The 22,128-nt window shown below is 30.9% G+C and overlaps 1 long non-coding RNA gene across 2 annotated transcripts; it reads left to right on the top strand.

The window, feature by feature from the left end:
- Window positions 1-11,894: 11,894 nt before the first annotated feature.
- On the top strand, window positions 11,895-18,408 carry LOC127719073 (uncharacterized). Of its 2 annotated transcripts, none has more exons than XR_007990150.1 (3): window positions 11,895-11,933; window positions 15,278-15,434; window positions 18,273-18,408. It is a non-coding gene; the product is annotated as an uncharacterized LOC127719073 (long non-coding RNA). The 2 variants fall into 2 exon arrangements; XR_007990149.1 differs by lacking the exon at window positions 11,895-11,933 and adding an exon at window positions 13,853-13,977.
- Window positions 18,409-22,128: the final 3,720 nt, after the last annotated feature.

Below are 22,128 nucleotides of genomic sequence, written 5' to 3'. Positions count from 1 at the left end.
TGTTTATTTTCCGTGTGTTTTTCAAGATTCAACACAAAATTGCGTTTTGATGTACTGGATAATACTTTTGTCAGAAAAAAATCGTTCTATCAATTAGTTGACGTTCTATATTAAACAAGCTTTCAGTAGATGTGTGTACTATTACATTGGTATATTGTGTATTTTTGAATTTAGTCATTTGTTTTAATTTGTGCTTTCAGTTGTGAACTGTTGCTCTAAGTTTTTTTTAACTTAGTTGTTATTCTTTTTGCAGTAACTACGTCGTCCCAGGTTTTGAAAAGAGTTGAACTGTAACATACATGTTTGGCATATTACTTTCTTTGTTGTCTTGTTGTATTCCGGCAGTGTGTAGTCAAGTGGTTGTTGATGGCCTTTGTCTTTCATGATTGTTTTTCGTTTTAAAATAATAGCTTAAATTATGCCTTCACATTTCTTGTTTGATTTTATCACATTATTTTATCCTGAGACATTTAAAAAAACATACCATACGGTAATAGTTTTGGTACTTTTACAAACCGCTCAGTAAGTGGTGGAAGTTAACATACTTGTCTATGGTTTGTTAAAGTGTAGTTGACGCGTTCCCAATCATACTACATCTTGACTTGATATTAATGAACTCCACAAATGACCGACGGAATGAAAATGTTTGACTAATGGGATACTATAAATGCTTTGCATTACAAAATAACTACAAGGTTTACCAAAATGGCTCCATCTTATGCAAAAAATATTCATGTGCAAATTCGAAAGAAAAACACTTCGAATTTCTATATATTACCTTAATCAGTTATCTTTAAATTCACTTCATATTCATATAAAATCAAGGGACAAGTCTTAGAAAATAGCAATCGACTTTCAAGTAATTAATCATGCTTCCCGATTGATTTTTTAAGCAATTGCTGGTGATTTTACTGGAAATGTTTTCTATTGAAGCAGGCCTTTTTGGTGTCTTATATGTGCTCCTGTTTAATTATGCAAGCATTTATTAACTGATATTCCACCTGTTTAGCCCCTTTGTAATGCAGTCTGTCTTATCCTATTATTATTACTTGTATCGTGAACAAAGCTCTTAAATATACAAATACTTTATCATATGAAGATGATATACGTTATCCTTTTGAGATTCACATTTTGAAAAAAGGCATTTGTTTGTCATTATTCATGCTCATTTCTTGAAGATTTTAAGGTCTTTGGGTGTTTGGTGTGGTATAAAAAAAAAATATTCAAAGTTACCAGGTATATAATTGTGTATACCAAACGCATGAAGTGCCTGCATCCGATTCATCAATGACACTCGAATCAAAACAGCTGTAAGGCCAAATCCATTTAGAACCTTTAAAAAAAGCACTGAAAAAAAAACTATATTTTTTTTTTCAAATTTGAATAAGGCTCTTTATGCAAGGTATATCGAATGATTTTGATATTTTCTGAACATTAAATATCAGCACAAGAATACAGGCTTCTGGACTGGTAATTTAAGCAAATTTAGGGTAATTCAATCAAAAAACAAAAACATTTATTCGTCGTGCTCTTTTATTTTATTATCACGCATTGATATTTTTAGATGATAAGTATGTAGACGAATGTTCGTATTCCAAATATTAATATATGGTTTCAATCATTTTTAAAACTTGCAGAACAAGCCAGAGAAAACTATACCATTGTTTATATAGTGAACATTATAAATGAAATCTTAAAATTACAAGTAATCGGTATCCTGCTATATATGAAATTTGAACATCGAGTATTACAGCGAAGTCGTCAAGGTGAATATTCAAGTTATTTGTAAATATTCTAACAAACCAATTGATACATTTAAAATTAAATATAAGTTGTTGCTTCCTTTATACTTAACAATCTTAATGTCGAATGTTTAGAAGATACTCAAATTGAGGCGAAGAAAAGGACACATTTTAACATAAGCGTAAATTTATATTATGCTGAATGACAAAATACATTCATATATGGACTTTACCTTCTGGCTTCATCAAACCTGGAAGCTTTAGTTTTTTTTTTCTTTTTACAAAGTGACTCACCTAATCTATAGTGTTACTGTAATTTATAATATCAACATTCAAACTATATGTATTGGACAATTTTAATTTAATAATGTATATTAACCTGATTTACCTGAGCAAAAATGCGATTATTAATTTCGGGTGATCACATATTCTCATTGGTTAATTCAACAATTGCAGCGTATATGATTTCCGTATTATTATTTAAAAACTAGTATACAAATTCATTTTCAAATTTTATCTTTTAAAAAAAAATGAAGGCATACACGGTCTTCACTTTTATCAATTTACATGTAAAAAAGTATAAAAAAAAATATCGAACTTCAAAGAGAATGCAAAACGGAAAGTCCCTTATCAAATGGCAAAATCAAAAGCTCATACAGATCAAACGAATGTTAAACAACTGTCATACTCCTGACTTGGTACAGGTATTTCCTTATGTAGAAAATAATGGATTAAACCTGGTTTTGGAGCTAGCTAAACCTCTCACTTGTATGACAGTCGTATAAAATTCCATTATATCGACAAAAATATTGAATTGCACTTGATTGCCTGGAAAATGGCACACTTGGTCGTTTCGTTTGGTTAATTTGAGTTAGTGGTTGGTTCAATCCTTTTAAACTTTAATGTATATTTAATGAAAAATTCATTGTCAAGTCCAAAAAAATAAGATTTTTTTAAAAACTTTTTTCGATCAAATGTTCTGGTCATTGATTAGTTGAAAAAGCCTTATATCATAGCTAACTTGAGAACAATGGAACAAATCAATTTTAAAATTGTAATACGTTTCTTCTGGTAAAAGAAATAATATTAGATTAGTTTGATTTTGACAAATTCAACGTAAATTCCATGATTAATGAAACTTTATTGTTTTATCAATAGATGTAAGTAAAATCAGTTCGCTGTCGTGTCAAATAATTTAAATCTTTTATCAAATAAACTCATATTCAAGCTGAAATTCGTCTACAATATAATAATCATACTCAACTTCACACTTCGTTTTGGTACTTTATTTTATCCAATTATTTTGAAAACTATTAACATTAAGTATTTCTAATTATAATGACACAAAAGATTATGTGATGTGTCTTTCTTTAATAGATCAATTGAAAAATCTGGTAGTTTATGTTTTCTAATTCCCCCTTCGACTTAAGCCAATTTAGTGCATTTTAAACATCCATTAACATTTTTATGCTAATATTGATTTATGACTTTATTCCCCGTCGACGAAAGCCAATTAAGTGCATTTTACACATCTAATTAAAGTGTGTATGTTTACACTGTATATGACTTTGAATTCTCAAACAAAGCAATTGAAAATTCTGGTAAGTTATGTCCGTTTTCTAATTCCCCTTCGACTTAAGCCAATTTAGTGCATTTTACACATCTAATTAAAGTTTGTATGTTTACATTGTATATGACTTTGAATTCTCAAACAAAGCAATTGAAAATTCTTGTAATATATGTCCTTTTTCTAAATCCCCGTCGACGAAGCCAATTTAGTGCATTGAAGTTTTAAGTTTTATTTTTACATTGTATATCATTTTCTTAAATAAAGCAATTAAAAAAATTGGTAATTTATGTCCGTTTCGAAATTCCCCGTCGACGTAATCCAATTAATGCATTGTACACATTAAAGGGGTACTAGCTACGGGATATAAAAACATTCTAAAATATGATTTTATTTGTTCAATCATTAATGAAAGTGGAATAGTGAAATAATAATTCGCTTTTAGCAGCCAGTATTGTCTAATTTTGTCAAAATAAGCAAATAAATATTGAAGATGAATTATTCACTTGCAAGTGAATAATTCGACCTCGTTGAATCCGTATTCATGTGAACTTCAATTTAACCCCTTAGATATAGTTGGATAACGCATGAATTGTGTGCATGTTTGATTATTTAAAGGAAAAGAATGTCAACATTGAAAGTAAACAAATGTAATTCATTTAATTGACTGATTCGATCCTCCAAAAAATCATTCTTATACAGGTAAAAATGATGATTAACATATATTTTTAATCTATAAATGAAATTAAATAGACCTAGAAGAATCAAATTGCACGAGTTGCGCTATCTTTTTATATCTTTATTTATGTTTCTATCTCTTATATGGGCATCGGTGATTTTCAGGAGGTCAACTCGACAGTTAATTAAATGGCATTTAGACTAAAATACACACAAAACGAAGCTACATATTATCGATCCTATGCCCTGTAAATTGTTTATTTTAGATTTTTTATACTTTGAATAAATGTTTTACATTGTTATATAACAAATATGAGAATTTGAGTCAAATCGGTGAACATAAATTTGACAGCTAGTGCCCCTTTAAACTAAAGTTTTTGTTTTTACATTGTATATGGCGTTGTTATATAAAGCAATTGGACATTCTGGTAAGTTATGTCCGTTTTCTAATTCCCAATCGACTTAAGCCAATTAAGTGCAAAATTAACAAACTGTACCCTCGATTTTAAAACAAAGAAGGGATAATAATTGTATGCCCTTTCTTCAATTTCGAATATATTCGATCCTGCGTAACTGAGATCTTGAAGGTAATATACTACCTCAGATGATTGTGTGGATGAACAAAGGTTATCATTTCAGTCAGATATTGTTACATTTATCCGTTAAAATACATAAAGAGTGCAGTTCACAACACGTTCGTTAAACATATAAATTTTATAGGTTAAAATTGTAGGAAAAGTTGCAATCACGATCTTTGTAAACAAATGAGTAATAAATATATAATTATTCTTTATGTAGATATATACTTCATACTAAAATATGACGAAGTCTACTTCCAAAACCTAGCTGTAGGACAATTTGATTTAATTTGTTCAAAAACTAAAACTATCTCAAGGGTTAAGTTGGGTAAAGAAATAAAGTAATCCCTAAAATTGTCCGGTCCAAAAGTAAAACCCTTTCTTACAAGAGTGGGATGTATAGATTAGTATCAGCAGGATGAATGTTACGCTCTCTGCATGTTAAATAACACATGCGACAACTCTTTGATGGAATACGCATGATATATTTGCCACTGAACGTTAAGCTAGCAACACACGATCAATCAAAACTTAAATCCGCGTGATATACAGGTGTCTTCAGTCTTGTGAGTATAAAACGCCAAAAAAGAACTATGAAACGTTGCAACATTGACTCACGTATTCATCTTATGATGGCGAACGTAATGACGGACATGTATGTCTCTTACTATAAAATAGCTAAAAAATAAACAGTTTGTAAATTCGAAATTGTTTCCAAGTCATCTGAAGCAACATATGTTCGGTTATTTTTGACAAATGAATTTTGGTAGAAGCGAAGAAAAACCCCCGTATTTTGCTTATACATCACCGTATATAGCTTCCTTGATGCCATAAATAACCTAGACATAATTCATTAACACAACGTTCTATTTAAAGAAGAAGACAGTTATGACTTTATTTTGACAAAAACATCTATATCTTTTAGAGAGACGATACATTTTTAGTCCGACATGGCAGATTTTATATAATTTTATAGTTCTCATTTGCCTTTGCGCGATGAAAAATGGTACCAATGTATTCTTTTTTAGAGTTTTATATCATTTTCTAAATAACTGGCAATTAGAAACCACCGAACTAAGTCGACTCACTTTATTTTCAACAAATTGATAATTAATCAAACACTCAATGAGACTAATTAACTGCTATCTGTTTGATGATAATATTTCTACCCATAATTCCATAGTTATAAAACGAGATTTGGGAAGAGCACCTTTGTCGCTTTTCACTGATAATGGGGACATCGTGATCGCCTTACTATATAGCACAACTTGCACACTTCCTCTAGTAATGGACTTCTGATGTTACACATTGGAAAAACAGTTTCATTCTTACATTGTATAGTATGCGTGAAATTTGCTAAAATAAATAGTTTTACCACTTAATAAAATTGAGAATGGAAATGGGGAATATGTCAAAGAGACAACAACCCGACCAAAGAGCAGACAACAGCCGAAGGCCACCAATGGGTCTTCAACGCAGCGAGAAAATCACGCAACCGGAGGTGGTCCTCAGCTGGCCCCTAAATAAAATTGTGTACTGTTTAAGTGAAAATGGACGTCACACTAAACTCCAAAACATATAAAGGAACTAAAGTTAAAAAAAACATACACGACTAACAAAGGCCAGTGGTTCCTGACTTGGGACAGGCGCAAAAATGCGGCGGGGTTAAACATGTTTTGTGAGATCTCAACCCTCCTCCTATACCTCTAGCCAATGTAGAATAAAGAAACACATAGCAATACGCACAGTACAACTCCGTTTAAAAGAAGTCCGAGCCCGATGTCAGAATAGGTAACAAAAGAAACTAAGCAAAATGACAATGATACATAAATTAACAAAGGACTACTAGCAGTTATGACAATGTATTGTGAACATGTTCACAATTGTTGACGTTTTAAATAGAATATATGTAGTATGTCGGCGTTTCAAAATATACTAAACATAAAAATGGATTGAATTGTATAAAGGTTGCATTATTCTACGTTTTCAATCATTGACCATTCCTATCCTGTTTTCAATATGTTCTGTATGTGCGCCTATTTATGACAGAATCATATAAAATTATTCTAACCTAAAATATGTTCTGTCTGTGTACGTTTTTATGACAGAATAAAATATGGTCATCATTTTAACAAAAACAATTGTTTACTGTTAGTTCACATGTTAAATACCTTTACATGAAAATAAACTCATTATAGATATCAGAATTGAAATTTTGTACGCAAGACGCGCGTTTTGTCTACTAAAGAATCATCAGTGACGCTCGAATAAAAACAGTCACAAAGGGCGAATAAAGTACTAAGTTGAAGAGCATTGACGACCAAAAATACCTAAAAGTTTTGCCAAATACAGCTATTCCTGGGATAGAAAATCCTGAGTATTTCAAAGTTTTGTTAACAGTTAATTTATACTTATGGCCATATTAATGATTATTCAATTATACTCATTTTAATTTTAAAAAAATATTCAAATTACACTTTCTTTGTGGGAGAATCCAACAAGTTCATCAATTAAGGCATCCAAATTTTTTTCCGGGATGATTAATTCTAATGTCAATGGATCCGTGTGCCTCTTTGTACATCGTATGATAATACGTTTGTTCAAGATCGTGACATGTGATTGAATATACTTTAATTGTTATCTTATTTTATCCTTAATATACGTGACGAAAGGAGGATTTCCTATTAAAATATAAAGTCGGTAAACCGGTACATGCAACTTTTTCCCACTATCCATTTTAGGTTTTCCCTGTATGGAATTTGCTTTACATTTCACACCTTTTCGGTTATATAAGCTCTTCAAAATTAAAAATAGAACTTTAATCTTGTGGCTTCGAGCATCACTAAAGAAACATTAATTGTAATCATGTGCCTCTGATTGAATAAGATTGGTGCCATGATGTTCAAGTTTATTATTGGTTAAAGGTTTAAGACTTTTGGTAATAACAACGTCTGTTAACAACCTATCCTTCAGTTGAAAACACACAGTGACATACAATTATAACAAAATACACAGTGACATATAATTATAACAAAACACACAGTGACAAATGATAATAACAAATACTAATAACAAAAACAAAAGTGACATACAATTATAAAAAAACAGACAGTAACATATAAGTATAACAAAACGCACAGTGACATATAATTGTAACAAACACTTATAACAAAAACAACAGTGACATAAAACTAAAACAATAGAGTGAAATATAATCATATCAAAAACAGTGAAATATAATCATAACAAAAACAATGAAATATTATCATAACAAAAACATTGAAATATAATCATAACAGAAATACAGTGACATATGAATATCACAGAAACACAGTGACATAATATTATAACAAAAATTCAAAGGCATACAACAGTGACATACCAACAACGACATATATATTATAACAAAACAAGAATGTGTCCATAGTACACGGATACCCCAATCGCACTATCATTTTCTATTATTCAGTGGACCGTAAAATTGGGGTCAAAGGTCTAAATTTGGCATTAGGATTAGAAAGATCATATCATAAGGAACATGTGTACTAAGTTTCAAGTTGATTGGACTTCAACTTCATCAAAAACAACCTTGACAAAAAACTTTAACCTGAAACGGGACAGACGTACGGACGGACGGACGAACGGACGGACGGACGAACGGACGGACGAACGGACGGACGAACGGACGAACGAACGTACAGATAAAAAACATAATGCCCCTAGGTGGTGCATAAAAACAATAACACGTTATTAAATTTTGAAGCAAATACATAACTTGCATGTTTTCTTTTAATTGCTTTTTAATAGGTACAAAATTTCTGTCAAATGGAATATAATATAAATTATTGCCCATTTTAACTATTCAATCTTAAAAGCGAAAATATCAATAATATTCGTATTATATTAAATAAGTGATTTGTACAGGAATGCAATTTTTTAAAGGTTCACATTTAACAGTATGCTTGTGTCCAGCGTATAAAAAAAACAGTCCTAAGTTCCAATGTTGTAATTTGTGTATTGTTGTTTGTCTTTTTGACCGATTTTCTGTTTATCAATGGCAAAGTCAGTTTGTTTTCGACTTTTTGTGGATATCCATTAGGTATCTTTTGCTTCTCTTTTACTCACATCTCAGAAAAATGAAGTGATAAAAAACTGTTGTGGAAATAATTCATTACAAAATCTGATCATCTCAGAAACATTTATACTGGTATGATATAACTCTCAATCAAAATGAAATGTGAATAAATTACTATCCACTTCTTTAAACTTGATATGTCAAAACTGCTTTTATGTTCTGAAACATCAACTGGTCACGTTATTGATTATAAAAAAAATTACAAATTTTAAGATTTTTTATGCTTTCTAATGTAATAGAAAGTAAAATAACAAAACAACAGAATTCCAAGGAAAATTCAAAACGGAAAGTCCCTTATCAAATGGCAAAATTAAAAGCGCAAACAAATCAAACGAATGAAAAACAATTGTCATATTCCTGACTTGGTACATGCATTTTCTTACGTAGAAAATGGTGGATTAAACCTGGTTTTATAGCTAGCTAAACCTCTCACTTGTTTAACAGTCGCATGGAATTCCATTAAATTGACAACAACGTGTGAGCAAAATTAACAGACGTAATAGGTAAAAATGTCAAAAATGGGGTACAGCAGTCAACATTGCGTTATAATCTTAATCACTATAAAACAAACAACTATGTCAACAAAGAAAAACAAAATGGCAAAAAACAATCTATAGACAACGCACATAAGCAAAAATGAAAGACAGGAATACAAAAAATGACCATAGCACAATAGCAGAATGGTGGGATGTATAAATACCGAGCCACGCCAGAAGGATATTACCAAAAAAGGACTAAACATTAAAGGTTAAAACTATACAAAGACAAATAAAAAGAACTTTTTAACTAAAGAGGGGCGAAAGATACCAAAGGAACATTCAAACTCATAAGTCGAAAACAAATTGACAACGCCATGGCTAAAAAAAACTCACACACACAGACACATAACACAACACAGAAAACCAAAGACTGAGCAACACCAACCCTACCAAAAACTGGGGGTGATCTCAGGTGCTCCGGCAGGGTAAGCAGATCCTACTCCACATGTGGCACTCGCCGTCTTGCTAATATTAGTACAAACCCGGTAATAAGTCTAATTCAGTAGGTCACATTAGGAACATATCCGCTATCATCTGTGAGACGAATATTCCGTAACAGTCAACCAACTCGGGATGGCGTCCGTACAATTTACGAAGGGATGATTTTAACTTCCCCACTCGGAACTCTAGATTTAATAGCTTAAAAATTAATTAAGATGATAAACAACGTCAGCACCAACAACCTATACTTCAAGACCATCATGTATTATTTGTGAAGTTGATACGGATAGACAAAGGTTTTACTAGATTTTGAGAAAGAATACTTTAAAAACGTTATAAATAGAACATTAAATAGTTTGTTCTGTTGGTATTTAGATACATAAGGATGCAGATGTTCAATTGTTGTTTTAGAGCATTTCCTAGAATGTCTCGGGAACAAACTTAATAAAGAACACTACTTATACCTAGTTAGCAGATGTAATGTTATTTGAAGGATTAAAACATTTCTGTATTTTCCATCAAAATTAAACAACAAATTATTCAAAATACAAAACTGTTACCCAGAAATCTAAAGATTTTGCAATAACATGCTGATATAGATAAACAAACTGGTATCAGAGACTAATGAAGGGTAATCTAATCCCAATAATTTTGCACTATTGCATTGTCATGAGGTCAGGGTCTATAATTTAACCAATATGGATCCCAATTCGGGAGAAAACATGACGGTTCGACTTGTACCGTCCAAAAATCAGTTCAACAAATAAAAATAATAGCTTCAAGGTCAATGTGGGGAAGTGAAACTGTTTCTTTGTGTAGATGAGCTTAATTACTATAATGGTAACAAGGGGTCATTGTTTTCATCATTCTGTTCATTAAAGGAAAACTTAAATTTTATTAAGGTAATGGCAGTTCGCTATTATCACAAGAATAACAACACACAACCTTACTTATTCCTCAATCCCCCCCCCTTCCCCCCCAAAAAAGCAAATATTTATCAAAGAGTTAGCTAACGACTGAATCAATCAAAGTTCCTGAAATGGAACAAGAAGATGGACAATTGGGGGTGAGACTCCCCTAATTTAATGATTGTGATAATTCCGACAATTCTTTGTGCATTTGTATCATTATCCTATTTAGTCACGTTATTTTTGGATTTTTTTCCTTGAAAATTATTCAGTAAAAGGAATAGAAAATTATGGTTTTTTTGTTATGTTCCTATAAATTCATTTCACATAAAAAATACATTGAATTCTCATTGATGCAAGCATTATTTAACTTTATTTATAATGTATATAAATACTAACTAATCGATTATGATTTTTTATTTATTAACTGTAAATATTTATCAGTCAATTCTTCTCATCATGGTTATGCCAATTTTTTGCAAGAATCATTATATTTTAAAAAGTATCTATAAAATGTTAAGCGAATTAAGCGAAATCGACAGCGTTATCAACGAAATTTGCATACTTTTTTTCAATTATCTTACATTTTGGAATAAATATATATGTTCCGCAGAGTACGTATGGAAATTGAAAAAAATATTGCCTATAACTAACTTAAAAACTTTAACTAGAATGACAATTTCCCAACACTTTTAATCATTTTTCAAATGTGTTTCATTATAAAACAACAAACACGTAAAACTATGTCATTAATCAAAAACAAGTGTGAAGATTGACAGGCAGGAAAATAACATAATCCAGGAAGCAGCCAATTACCATGAAGTATGACCAATATAAGAAATATCAACTAAACAACATGATGAAATACATAAGTTGATTACATACTATATCTGTGTACGTTAATATTAACTTTAAATTGTGTCAAGTGTCGTGTTTCCTATATCAGTCTTATTGTATTCGATGATACAAGTAATATGTGATGGTGTGGAAGGGGTTTACATAATGAAGAATAACTGGAAAAATGTGTAGAATAAAGGACAAAACAAAAAAGGAATGGAGAATAATGGGGAGCTAAAATATAAAGAATAGAGAACTACAGGCAAAATCTATAAAGAATAGAGAAATTAAAGAATACAGTAACGAAAACCCCCCATCCAGACCCTAATATGTAATTGATCAGCAGAGTGGGACTTTTAGAGTACTAAAATCCACATGCTAAATAAAACTCCTTATCCATATGATTCTTTGATATTAGGAAAACCCGTTGTTAGCTTTCTTTCACTATATATATATTCTTAAACACGAACTTACACACATCATATAATATTGGACATAACCAAATCTTGTAAGTAAAGCATTAAAGAATCTGCAGGTGACTTGTTAAAACAAAGAAAATCATATTGTACAATTAATATCCTATATCATATCAATAGCGTTTTTAGATTAATAAATATTGCAACAAACCCAAATTTAATGTACATGTACATGAATTATAACAGACATTAAAATTTTCTTAAATTGATGATTTTTATAAATTAAGAAATTAATTAGAAACTAAGGTTTCAACTCTCCTAGGAAAAGTTCAACTAAGATGGATTTGGCTATCATTTTATGTTCCTGTTGATGATATAGCTCTTGGTGTGTTTGGGTACTTATACACTCTTGGCTTTCACAGATACAGCGTTGAGCATTCCTAATGAACGCAAACTCAAAAAAGAGCTTCGGACACATAGAATTAATAATGTGTTGTGTTCATTTTTTATATATATAATATATTTATGTTATCGCAGCCTACAAAATGCATTATGCATTAAAATCTTTTTAGATATATGAATATAAATATTATCAGCCTATAGTTTTTATGTGTTTAAGATTTTTGTTTGTTATTATCTCTGCATGGGAAAATCGTTCTTTTCAGATTTTTCACGTGTAGTTGATATATTACTGTCCATTCGATTTACGGATAGTGTATTATACCTTAAAAGCCATTGAGATTGAAAACAAAATCTTAATTGACTACGTGCAAAGTTTCTAAACAGTATTGTTTTTTTTTTTTATCTCAGATAAGAAAGTTTAAATTAAATGAAAACAAAATTGAATGGACTTAATGGCGTTCACAGAATAGAAAAAAGTGCCACAAAAATAATAGAAATAGAGAAACATAGCCTACAAAAATTAAAGAATATAGAAATAAAATACCCTAATCAAGGCCATCATAATCGGTTACAATGTTAATAATCTTTAGTAGTTTCGTTTGGAAGCAGATTCACCAAAACATTATACAGCTATTTAATTTCGTCACCTAATATGGAACTTTTACAGTATAAAACGAGATGTAAATTTTAAAACATATTCTTAAATTTATTTTTTACGATTGTCATGTATACTGGTTAGTTGTTAGAAAAATCTTTACAAGGAATTCTTTAGGAAATGGGTGGACATTGAATATCATATTACTGACAATGTAATAGGCGTTTTAGATGAAAGTAACAGGATGAACCAGGTTTTACAGCTCGCCATTCATGTCAGTCCAAATTAATTGTGCATCTTAGAGTCAGAGTTCATAGTAGGACCGAGAGACTTCAATTAGGAATTGAATGCTTCTTTTTGTAAATTTATTGGGGTGTTAAAGCGTTGACCAAATTAAATTGTGTATGAAGCGCGGAAGCGGTTCATTTTAAAACTGTGCGCACGGTCAACGCTTTTACAACCCTATAAAATTACTAAAAGAAGCATTCAATACTTATAATTACATTTTTTTTTTTTGCTAGGATCAAGAAAACACGATTTCTATCAAGTTTTTCTTTTATTTACCTGTGCACTTAATTGTGGAGGCTCGTGTCATCATGAATGTTACATTTCATTTTAAAATGAAGGTTAATTTCAGAATGACGTGAGATTGCTGTTAGCCAATCAAAATAACGTACTATAATGAAACATACATGCAATGAAATAATTGCCCCTTAATATTTTCTCTCTCTTTTTTTAATATTTCTTTTTTTCACTGAAACAAATATGTATCATTTATGAAATTATCAATTTATAAAGATATTGAAAACTTCAAACTTGTTTACTTGATATGATAACAAACAAAATATCCTTACTTAAATAAGTTTACTGTTTTCCTCCGTTGGATATTTCAGCACAATACGATAATTACTCATATAAAAACATTTAAAGCAGACTAAAATAAATATATAAAATCATAATTACTCATTTTTAAAAATACATAAAATTTAAATTTTCTTTTAATTATGCATTTGAAAATTAGGAGGTCTTGTATGATTGATAATGAGAACGTGCATGGAAGTACGGGATTCAATAAATAGCAAAGGCCTTCCGAAGAGTCTATTCACAAGTTCGTGGCATGACGAAATGTGAAACAGCTAGTACGTATTTGTTGCTTTGACTTATTTATAAAGGTTACAGTACAGTTACGGATAAATATAAAAATCAGGAGATGTGGTATGATTGCCAATGAGACAAGAATCTATCAAATTCCGAATGACGTTAAATTAATCAACCATATCTCAATGTACGGGCTTCAACAGATAACAAACCCCATACCTTATGGTCTCCTATTAAAGGTCCGGACATGACAAAATACGAAACAATTCAAAGAGAAAACCAACTGTCAATAGCTGCGTATTTGTCTATTTTACTTATTAATAAAGGTAACAATTCGATAACTGATTAGTACAAAAATAAGGAGATGTGGTATGATAATCAATGATACCACTATCGATTAAGCATAAGTCACCGTACAGGCCTGAACAATTAGCAAAAACAATATCGTATAGTCTGTTACATAAGATCCCACAATACAAATTTCTAAATTCAAACGAGAAAACAAGCGGTCAGTTTTTACGTATTCAGTTGCAAATCTAGTGTCACAATATTATCTACACTTCAAAAACTGAATACTTGATCTTTTCAAAGGACGCTATTAATTATAAGTTCACACTAAATCGTTCTGGTAAATAGTAACAATGAAAATAAATTGAAATAAAATCAAATTTCTATATATTGTTATCTTATGAGATGAATTAGTTACTTAGCAAATTCTAACGGATGTTATCCTGATGTAAACATTGAGTGCGAACACATCTAGCAGCAAGTAAATACATGTACATACACGGCCGACTCAAAAACGTACTTATGGAAAATAGATATCTTTTGGGAAATTGTAACATGCTAAGGCAAATGTTTTTTTTTTCAATATGCAGCAAAGATTAACATTTTTCTAAATTTCAGTTTCACAAGCTTCTAATCAAATTATGTCAATAAACAATGAAAAATGAAACCTTATGTCTTTGCTTGCATATTTCTTAGATCACATTTTAACAAATACTTTCTTTAATATGTACGTTAATTGTTAAGAAATAACTTTTATTCAGTTACGTCAGCGGCATTGGTTTCCTATTAATTTTGTCGACTTATTCATCAGACGAGTAATTTTCTATCGATTTCGCGTTATCGGGTTTGTCACTGTATTTGTCCAATTTACTTATTTATGAAAGTTTCAGTACAGTAACTACTTAATGACTATGCGAATGAAACAAAACTAAACATGGAAAACATGACTACCAGATGCCATAACTTATTATCTTTTAGATGTTTGAAATAGATAGCAAAACCCATAACCGTATAGTCAGCTATTAAAGGTATTATATATATATATATATTTAGGAAAGAAATAATGGGAATCTGTTTCGGTTGGCTGAGTAGAGGGAATGCTCTTACTCTTCTACCTCCTCCTCCACTAGATCGTGAAGAAACATACAAAGATTTGAAAACTTATCTGCATGAAAGCCATGAAAAGGCTGATCAACTTCAGCAGAATTTTGTAAGTATGAATTTCTTTTATTAGCTTTTAATTTTTTACATCTGTTTAAGTTTTTATTCATTGCTTAAAGTGGTAAAGTTAAAATCATCCCTTCGTAAATTTTACGGACGCCATCACGAGTTGGTTGACCGTTATGAAAAATATGTTTCACAGACGACAACTGATATGTTACAATTGTCGGAACTGCAATCCCGTCCCCTTTCCCCCAAATGATACATACCGAATTAGACTTATCATCGAGTTTGTAGTAACATGAGCAACATGACAGGTACCATGGGATCTGCTTACCCTTCCGAAGCACCGGAAATCACCCCTAGTTTTTGGTGGGGTTCGTACTGTTCCGTCTTTAGTTTTCTATGTTGTGTTTTGTGTACTGTTGTTGTCTTTTTGGTTTTTTTTTTCTTTTTTAGCCATGGCGTTGTTAGTTTTTTTTCGACTTATGAGTTTGAATGTCCCTTTTGTATCTCTCGCCTCTCTTTTAAAATTTTAATTTGTATTTTTAGTATAGATGAGGAATACATTTTTCATTAATTGTGTGGTATGGACTCCCGAAATCATCGGTATAAGAACCAGGCCTTTTAATAGATATTCATAAAGATATGAGACGTCGGCAGTGTCTGAAATAAAAACAAGTTATATCTACACCATGTGGTTCCTATTTGGTAATTCTCTCATTGGCAATAATAACACACATCTTTATTCAAAATTAATATATTCATAATGGTTCTTCAAAATGTCTTGAATTGAACTTTAGTCAGTTACTTGATGGAAAGCGTTTGAATGTAGTGCGGATGTGTCCTAAGTTATCTATTTTTTTCCTTTTGGTTTTGCCTTACTATAAACTTATTGTCTTATGTTTACAATTGCTACTCTTTTATTATATTAAACAATGATTTAAGCAAACAAGCACACTTCCCGTAAAATGGGGACTCGGTAGCAGAGTGGTCTACGTGTAAGTAGTTCATCTACTGTATCACTAGACTGTCAACATTGAGTTTGTGAGTTCGAAACCCGTATGTGGCAGTTTACGATTCAAATCTTAAGGTGGTACATAACACTACAGGGAGATAATTATGTAAAAAATAGTTGAACGTTTTAATCACGTTCTATTGTTAAGGAAATATTAAGCTTCTCAGTGATCAAAATTATATTCAATGATTTTATTCCGATAAAGTGTGTGGTTCAAGTTTTTTTGTAAATGTTTATATTTTTGTCAAAGGGTCAAAGTAAATATTTTGTCAAAATTTTATGAAAAGTAAACGAGCAAAATTAATTTTAGTCAAGGTGTTTGATACCACCTTAATTGAATAAGATTGGCAGTTTTCCTAGTCTTATTATTCGCTTAAATAGGTCAATTGCAATAATTTAAGTTCATATCTGAACATTTTATTACTAATTGTTATTATGTTATCCTATTTAGTCTAATAGAGATATTGGTTTATCTTGAACTTAACACTAAAATATTTAAATGTATTTTGCTCGTCTTGCTCTTATTATATTTCAATTGATGTTCTAATATGACGACCTATTTATCGTCAAACGGTATAATCACAGTATATCTACTTTTAGCGCAAAAAGTTTTACAAAAAATTGGCTGTTCCGTGTTACGCCCATTTTCTTTGTACGACCAGGTAAACTAAGCTTTCAACAGTAAAACCCAAGTTTTACGTAGGTCAAACTTCAAATACAATGCGATTATCTCTATTCTCATGATATTTCTAACTGTTTTTTATCTATCGTAACTTGATCAATGAGAAAGTTTTTTATTAAACATATGAGCTGCGTCGACCTTATGCAAAGAATCTGTTCACCTATTTTGGGTTGAAAAAATCTCTACGGATAGTCTGTAATTGTTTGAAAATAGAGTTGTTATAAGAACCCTACAAAACAGACCAAAATTCATCTTTTATTTCGTATATGAATGTTCCAAAATCAATCAAAGTCTTATATATGTACATGTATACGTGCACTTGCATCAGGTCGATTTCTATCCGACACAGCTCATATTATGTTTTCATGTCATCCATGTAAATGGCCATTTTTGTTTTTCCCCATTGAAAATTTTAGTGCCTTGTTATTTGACAAAATAAGTGATGTCAATATCGCCATACGGTGTCGCATTGACAAAGTTTTATATGTTAACAATGTTTTCAAAGAAAGTTGACCTAGTACATGTGGTATTATTTCTAATTAATCCACCAAAAACGAACGCAGTGACAGGATAGCTAGCTTGACATAATCATACATTTAATATATTCGGACCTATTAGCGGGAAAACATATACAGATTTACCATTACAGGGAGTGGCAGCTTTGGCTGTTGTTTAAGTTGTTTTTGTTGATAATGCATTAATTGTCGCCTCCTTGGTAATTTTTTTATATGTACCTCTGAAGGACATTTATCCACAACAGTCAATTTCAGTCGAGTGTTGCGATTGCTGTTACATACACTGCTCAGTTAAAGAAATATCCAATCTAAGCTATGATTTTTTTGAAGATTTGCATAAATATTGGAGATCCTTATAAGTGTAAATCGATGACATATTTTCAAGTCATCCGTTTACGAAATAACTGATAGCACTATCTATTTTGGTGCTTACTATGCTAAAATCGTTAGTTTGTAAAAAATCGGAGGCGTTTGTTTTTAATATTTGTTTGTCTATGATTTTCAATAAATAGTTCTTGTTTTATTTACCTCAACAGTCATTTCAGTAATTTGGTAAGTGTTATGTGTTACAATAATTGTAAATAGTTAAAATGTTTAATCCACATTTTCGATTAAATTTACTAAGTTTTACCAATCAAACATGTTTAGAATATCATTATGTATATTCATCAGGCAGACAAAGTGATACAAAGTAAAAGAATTATTAAAAATGCCAGAAAGAAAATTGAAAAAGACTTAAGAAAGTCAAAAAAGACTAAACCGCTCCCAGAAAAGAAGGCAGAGGAAATAGTCAATCATATACAAAAGGCAAGTACATTTAAGTATCCTGTTAAATTCTAATGAGACCGTTTCCGGCTGATGCACACATTGAACTTGTTATAGACCATTTGGTGTTTTCTACCAAACAGGTAAGATCTTGACAATATTAATATGAACAAAGATCGTCAAAACAAATTTAATCATGCAGTTTGTATATAACATCACATTACGCTTAAATTTAATAATCAGGAATTTGCCGTCGGTCACAAAGATTCTAATATATAATTATTATCCTTTTGTTGCAAAGCGGTAAATTTAAAGGCTATGTTGTTAAAGTTTATTTCTGTCGCTTTGGATTTTATCTTTGTTTTTTTATGTTCCTATTAGTCTATGTTTTGAATAAGTCGTAGTTCCTTTCTGATGAAATTTAAATAAATGTTTGTTTGTTCGATTATTTCTTTTCGCCTTGGTCAGTGTTTTTTTCAGCATGATGTTTCAATCCATTCCATTATTTTTTTTTTTTTTTTTTTTTTTTTTTAAATAATTTTCCAAGTGTTTGGATAAACGGAATTGTGGGGTATACATAGACCAGATCTCAACACAACAACAAATACAAATTTAGAGGCCAACTCAATGACAGCAACTATAATGTGTCATTATAGATATATATATATATATTATTTTACCAAATTCCTAATAGCCCATAATCTAGACTAGTAGCGAATAAAACAGAGCAGAAGCTACCAAAGGTCTTCCAGCAACACAAAAAGGACGAATCGAAAAAAATTTAACATAAAAAAGTAATTTAATAAACATATTAACATTGGTTCAGTTGTCCAAGTTAGTAAGAGGAAATTAAAAATTCGAAATAACTTCGTGCCATAAAAAAAATCTTGAGGTAATTGAATTTGAAGTGGAAGGATACCGAAATTGCCGCATATTTTTCGTTTTCATTATATTGTGTACATGCAGAAAAAGAGAAAATAGTAAACATCAAGTGAGTTTTGTTGTTATTTTTAATGTTTTGGTTACTCTTATTTCCAGGAAAACGATTGGTTAAAAAGATCTTACAATAAAATCACAGATGTACTTGCCAGGCTTAAGGACGTCCGTGAACATGAACCTCGTTTTATAGATGAAAACCCTAATCATACTAATTACGACACATTAATTGAAAAACTAAAAACCGATTTCATGACTTTGCTTGATATTAGAATAAAACAAATCATGAATCCACCAAGTTGTTGCTTCCCAGACGCACAAAGTATTAACAGCGAAACAGACGAGCCAAGTCAGAAAAGTGATAAAGAATCTGGTAACAGTTTAGAACACGTTAGTGAAAACGAATCAAATCATGGTGTGGAAAGTGGTGACAAATGTGATATTCGTGAACGCCAGATGCAAGATTTCAAGTTGCTTTATGAATGTACATTAATATTGAAAACAGTACGCGACGATTATTCAAAAGTATACTTATTAATAAAGGGTACAACGTGCAAAGTAACACTTTAAGAGTTGTCATAGAGGAATATAATATTCTGTATCGTGTATATATTATTGCATCGTCGAGTAACTAATCAAACTGAAAGCTTCCTAAATCCATATTCATGAACCCTAGAAATTAATCAAAGGCGATGAAATGCATCCGTTAAAGAGCACCAACAAAAACAGCAAAAGGGACTGTTGTTAAGATATCAGATTTACTAGTAGTTCCAAGCTATCCTTGCTATATCCACCACCATTGATAGTTTGATAGAACTCTCATGATCCAAAAACTCATTTACGAATTTCGTGCTTTAGAAGAAAGAAAAATATTTGTTCTCAGCAAAATATTTCTCTACAATTGATGCATCTATTGTTTTTATTGTTATAATTGAAATACATATTTGTTTTTGTTATTCATAGTTTAACTAATGTTTTAAATGAAATTAAAAAAATACTCTACTCATTTACTTGCTTATTGATATTGAAGTTCAAAACCCTAAACTTATAATACCCTGAGAAAAAAGATTTAGAATATACAAAGGGGACATTCAAAACTTTTAAGTTCAGGAGAAACTGACAACGTCATGACAAAAACACAACAAAAGACGACGATAAGACAAAACATCAATTAAACATAATAGAAATCTAACTGGACAAAACGAAGGAACTAAAACGGAAAGGGGGGGTGTGATATCAGGTGATCCGGAAGAGTAAGAAAATCCTGCTCTACTGGTGGCATCCGTCTTGGTGTTGATTTTTTGGTACAAATTGGTGATTAGTCTCATTCAGTGTAGTAATATCAAGGAAAAGAGGACGGGACTGTGGTTGGAACATATCCGTGGCCATATGTGTCATATATGTTTACTCTTCAGAAACAAACAAACTTAAATGTGTAAACATTATACACAGTGATGAGTGGTTACTTTTACATGTACAAGGAAAGGGAAAAGTGCTCGTTCTGGAAACTTAAATTGTTTTATTTGTCATTACGTTTGATTATGTCCTATGGAATTTTATATATAACACAAAAAGTGGGATGAAGATGGTCTCTATCTGAATACCTATTCCTCTGATATACTATTTCAATCGTAGTATCTTATCAGCATTTAATTCTCTGTAATTGTTTTTTTTTCAATTGATATGGTACCTGACAAATTCTTTTGTATTTTTAAATCATGATATTACATACCGTCTTTGTTAGTGTATTTCATGCGACGCATTACAGATTAATGTCGAGTTTTGAATTCGTCATTTGATGGATTGGTTTGGAAAATGTACATTAAGGAATTTTTGAATGCTGTTAGAAATTTAGTGTCATAATCAACTGTGGAATCTAAAAATAGACTGGGCCGATCGTGACCGGTCAGGAGCAAAACGTATTTTATAGAACTGAATTTCTGCAGTAAATTCATAACTCGCTTGATATTGTACCCGATGTCGATTTAAAACAATGAATAACGAAGCCAAATGTATTCAAAAATTTGATAACACTTTTAGATATTTAGATGATATATTGGCTCTCAATAATGACGACTTCAGTATGTACACTAAAGAGATTTATCCTGCCGAACTGACTTTAAATAAAGCTAATACTAACAATGAACACTGCCCTTTCCTGGATCTTGATATCTTTATCTTCAACGGGAAGCTTAATACCAAAATTTATGATAAAAGAGATAATTTTTCATTTCCTATTGTTAATTATCCATTTTTAAATAGTGACGTTCCCTTGTCGCCATCTTATGGTGTTTATATATCTCAACTTGTTCGATTCGCTCGTGTATGTAACAACGTATTTGATTTCAACGAAAGAAATCTCTGTATTACTGAAAAATTATTACACCAGGGTTTTCGATATCACAAACTAGTCAAAACATTTACTTAATTTTATAATCGGTACAAGGACATCATTCGTAAATATAAATCAACATGCAGACATCTTATACGTTCAGGTATTTCACATCCAATATTTTATTGTAATATTCTTTAAAAGTCACAAAAATGTCGGCATTCACCTCAAAAGCTGACCAAACCTTTAAACAGACTTATTCGGAAAGGATATAGTTACGATATTGTTGTCAAGTCATTAAGGATTGCATATTTTGGTATTAATATTGATTCACTCATAGGGTCTTTGCATCGGAAATAAACACATTTATTCTAAAACCAGTTGTTGGCATGATACAGGTTATGTTCTTCTCATATATTTTATGATGGTATGATACCAAACGCCTAACGGGAGGGATTGTACTTGATTTTCATATGATGAAGACATAATCTTTCA

This window comes from Mytilus californianus, unplaced genomic scaffold, assembly GCF_021869535.1.
Source record: "Mytilus californianus isolate M0D057914Y unplaced genomic scaffold, xbMytCali1.0.p SCAF_10, whole genome shotgun sequence".
NCBI lineage: Eukaryota > Metazoa > Mollusca > Bivalvia > Mytilida > Mytilidae > Mytilus > Mytilus californianus.
This window is presented reverse-complemented; position numbering and strand designations above follow the sequence as displayed.